The sequence below is a fragment of the Mobula hypostoma genome, chromosome 2, assembly GCF_963921235.1.
Source record: "Mobula hypostoma chromosome 2, sMobHyp1.1, whole genome shotgun sequence".
NCBI lineage: Eukaryota > Metazoa > Chordata > Chondrichthyes > Myliobatiformes > Myliobatidae > Mobula > Mobula hypostoma.
In genome coordinates this window covers 249,795,063-249,799,779 of record NC_086098.1, presented here as the reverse complement: position 1 = coordinate 249,799,779, position 4,717 = coordinate 249,795,063, and the positions used below count along the sequence as shown (strand labels likewise).

The 4,717-nt window shown below is 44.1% G+C and overlaps 1 non-coding gene across 1 annotated transcript; it reads left to right on the top strand.

Moving 5' to 3' along the window:
* Positions 1-633: 633 nt before the first annotated feature.
* On the top strand, positions 634-706 carry trnav-aac (transfer RNA valine (anticodon AAC)). The gene has a single exon. It is a non-coding gene; the product is annotated as a tRNA-Val (tRNA).
* The last annotated feature ends 4,011 nt before the right edge of the window (positions 707-4,717 follow it).

Here is a 4,717-nt window from a genome sequence, read left to right as displayed (position 1 = left end):
TCATCACAGGCGGGAAGTAGAGCAGGACCGGTTCAATACGGCGCACATGAATTACCATCGCTATGTGTGTCTGAATCTCTCGTTCATTCGACCTTTCCCCTCTCGGGTCCCCTTCGTTCATTCGACCTTTCCCCTCCCCTTTGCTGGCTCATCACAGGCGGGAAGTAGAGCAGGACCGGTTCAATACGGTGAACAGAATTACCATCGCTATGTGTGTCTGAATCTCTCGTTCATTCGACCTTTCCCCTCTCGGGTCCAGTCTCCATCGTGATCACTGCCCTATTTTCTCCGTATCGTCCGTTATTAACCTTTTTTTAAATTTTGTTTATATTGTTTTCCTTCGCGTTGAAAACTCTACATCGACGACACATGAAAAAAGTCAAAGGGGAACAAGTGGATTTTGAAATACGTGGTGCGTTGCTACAGCCCCAACCGGACTCAACGGGAACTAGTTACAGTTGGGGCGGGTTTCGTGAGGAGTGGAAATGAGTCATTGTATGCACTTGTTACTGAGTTTGATTTCAGTGCAGTATACAATTCAGTCTTTAATACCGGTTTTCCAGTATCTGGAGTGAGTGTTTTGTATAGTCCATTCGTATCAGCTGGATGCGGGACATAACAGGCAGTCGTCGCGTTTCTGTAGTGTAGTGGTTATCACGTTCGCCTAACACGCGAAAGGTCCCTGGTTCGAAACCAGGCAGAAACATTCGGGCATAGTTTTGTTTACATCAAGTCCTTGGAAAGGGACGCAACCACAGGTTAATTCAATGGAGTACTTCTGTTACAGAGTATTCTGATATTTCTGATACAGAGCATCCCCTCACCCACAAAACTCTGGAGCAAGAGCAGTTAGCACTTATGCCGTGACCGTTCATCCGGACTGCAAAAGAAGGGGCAGGAACCAGAATAAGAAGTTTGGTAAAGGTGTGTACACCCCGGCAGGTGATAGGAGGAGGGAGCTGAGGGAGAAGGTAAGAGGCACGGAGCGTGGAAAAGATCTGTGTAAAATTCTGATCTGTGACACTGTTAGCAGTGACCCACTCTCTCTGTCCCACACTGTGATCTCTTCTGACATGCGACTTTTCTCATCCCAGGTATGTGCGTTCGATTCACTCAGCACCCAGTTTGTCATTTTAACTCCAATCTTTCCCAGTATTCAGGGGAACAGGAAGGAGGCTTTATTAGCCTGATAGAGAAACCCGCATGCAGTGTTGCTTCCCAGTTGCCAGGGTATCGAATGTCTCCGATCGGGTGCAGAGTCTTCTGAAGGCATGGGGTGAACGGTCAGAGTCTTGCTACATGTTGGTTCCAATGACATTGGTAGAGAAAGGGAGGTGGCCTGAAGAGAGAATTCAGGGTGTTGGGTAGGAAGCTGAAAAGCAGGACCTCCAGGGTACTAATGTCATGATTGCTGCCTGTGCCACGTGCTAACAAGAGCAAGAACAGTATGATCAGGCATATTAATGCGTGGCTGAGAGACGGCAGTAGGGGGCGGGTTTCAGGTTCGTGGATCACTGGGGCCATTTCTGTGGGAGTTATGATCTGTACTAAAAGAAAGGGCTGAACCTGAAACCAAAGTGGTCCAGTATCCGAGCAGGCAGGTTGAATAGAGCTGTTAGGGACGGTTTAAAAGAACTTGGCAGGGGATGGGAACCGGACTGATAGGGCTGAGGAAGGGGGAAATAGAAATAAATCAAAGATAGCGTGCAACAGAGATGATAGAAAGGACAGGCAGGAAATGAGGCTTCATCACAGCCAGTGGGATGATTTACAGGGCAACAGAGACGTGATGCAGTTAAAACAGAATTCAAAAAATACTGCACTGGAAGTGTTATATTTAAAAGCACGGAGCATAGAAAATGGACAATTTTGAAATTCAGTATGACGATGTGGCCATCTCTGAAACTTGGCTAAAGTATGGCTGCCATTCGAACTGAACATCCAAGGATATACGGTGTATCGGAAAGATAGGTTAGTAGCTAGACAGCTTAGTGTGGCCCTGTGTACAAGAAACAATATTAAATCATTGGAAACGAATGACATAAGATCGGAAGGTCTAGAATCTCCATGGGTTGAGTTAAGAGATGGCAATGGTAAAAGGACCATAACGGCAGTTGTATCCAGGCCTCCAAACAGCAGCCGGAATGTGGATTACAAATTATAGCAGGTAATAAAAAAAGCGTGTCAGAAGGACAATGTCATGGCAATCGTTCGGGATTTTAACATGAAAATGGATTGGTAAAAGCAGGCCAGTACTGGACCTCAAGAGAGAGATTTTGTGGAATGTCTAAGGGATGGCTTTTTAGAACAGCTTGCTGTTGAGCCCACTAGGCGATTGACTGTACTGGATTCGGTGCTGTGCAATGATGCGGAGGTGATAAGACAGCTTAAGATTAAGAAACACTTCGGGTACAGAGATCACAATATGTTCTAGTTCACTTTGAACTTTGGGAAGGAGAAACTAAATTGCAATGTGTCGATATTTCAGTGGAATAAAGGAAATTACAATGGCGTGAGAGGGCAATTGGCCAAAGTTGACTGGAAATGGGCACGAGAAGGAAGGACAGCGCAGCAACAATGGCTCGAGTTTCTGCGAAAATTGAGGGAAATGCAGGACAGATATAGTCGTTTAAAGTTAAATTGGATAGATATATGGACAGGAAGGGAATGGAGGGTTATGGACCGAGTGCAGGTCGGTGGGACTAGGTGAGAGTAGGAGTTCGGCACGGACTAGAAGGGCCGAGATAGCCTGTGTCCGTGCTGTAATTGTTATATGGTTATATATTCCAAATAAGAATAGATTTTCGAACGGAAGAAGGACACTACCGTGCCTGACAAGTGAAGTTAGAGCCAAAGTAAAAGCAAAAGAGAGTCATACAAGGAAATCAAAGATAGTGGGAAGATGGAGGATTCGGAATTTTTTAAAAACTTGCAGAAGGAAACTAAGAATGTCATTAGGAAGGAAAAGATTAATTGTAAAAGGAAGCTGGTAACTAAAATCAAAGAAGATAGTAAAAGCTTTATTAAATATATAAAGTCCCAAATGCACTGTCGGGTCCTGAAAGAAGTAGCTGGAGAATTTGTGGAGTCATCAGCAATGATTTTCAAGAATCGATAGATTCCGGCATTGTACCGGATGACTGAAATATTATGAATGTTGCTCAGCTATTTAAGAAGGGTGGGAGGCTGCAGAAAGGAAAATATAAAGCTGTTAGCCTGACATCAGTGGAAACATATTGGAATCGATTGTTAGGGATGAGACTATCGAAAACCTGGAGGTACATGACAAGATAGCAGGGGGATGGGAACCAGAGTGCCAGAGCTGACAGTGTGGCTGGGGTGAAAATAAATGATGTTGAAAGTTTAAGCAAATCCGCTGATAGAAAGGTTGTGAGTGGTGGTAAAAATCTTCTGAGGTGTATATATTTCAATGCTAGGAGTATTGCGGGGAAGGCGGATGAGTTGAGGGCGTGGATTGACACGTGGAATTATGATGTTGTAGCAATGAGTGAAACTTGGCTACAGGAGGGGCAGGACTGGCAGCTTAATATTCCAGGGTTCCGATGTTTCAGGTGTGATCGAGGCAGAGGAATGAAAGGTGGGGGAGTAGCATTGCTTGTTAGGGAAAATATTACAGCAGTGCTCAGGCAGGACAGATTAGAGGGCTTGTCTACTGAGTCCTTATGGGTGGAGCTGAGAAACAGGAAAGATATGGTCACATTAGTGGGATTGTATTACAGACCACCCAATAGTCAACGAGACTTGGAAGAGCAAATCTGCAGAGAGATAGCAGGCAACTGCAGGAAACATAAAGTTGTGGTGGTAGGGGATTTTAATTTTCCATAAATTGATTGGGACTCCCATACTGTTAGGGGTCTAGATGGTTTAGAGTTTGTAAAATGTGTTCAGGAAAGTTTTCTAAATCAATATATAGAGGGACAAACTAGAGGGGATACAATATTGGATCTTCTGTTAGGAAACGAATTAGGGCAAGTGACGGAAGTCTGTGTAGGGGAGCACTTTGGTTCCAGTGATCATAACACCATTAGTTTCAATTTGATCATGGACAAGGATAGATCTGGTCCTAGGGTTGAGGTTCTGAACTGAAAGAAGGCCAAATTTGAAGAAATGAGAAAGGATCTAAAAAGCGTGGATTGGGACAGGTTGTTCTCTGGCAAAGATGTGATTGGTAGGTGGGAAGCCTTCAAGGGGGAAATTTTGAGAGTGCAGAGTTTGTATGTTCCTGTCAGGATTAAAGGCAAATTGAATAGGAATAAGGAACCTTGGTTCTCAAGGGATATTGCAACTCTGATAAAGAAGAGGGAGTTGTATGAAGTGTATAGGAAACAGGGGGTAAATCAGGTCCTTGAGGAGTATAAGAAGTGCAAGAAAATACTTAAGAAAGAAAGCAGGAGGGCTAAAAGAAGACATGAGGTTGCCTTGGCAGTCCAATGAGCTTTTAGAAGTATATTAAGAGCAAAAGGATTTTAAGGGATAAAATTGGTCCTCTTGAAGATCAGAGTGGTCGGCTTTGTGCGGAATCAAAGGAAATGGGGCAGATCTTAAAAAGGTTTTTTGCGTCTGTATTTACTAAGGAAGCTGGCGTGAAATCTATGGAATTGAGGGAATCAAGTAGTGAGACCATGGAAACTGTACAGATTGAAAAGGAGGAGGTGCTTGCTGTCTTGAGGAAAATTGAAGTGGATAAATCCCCGGG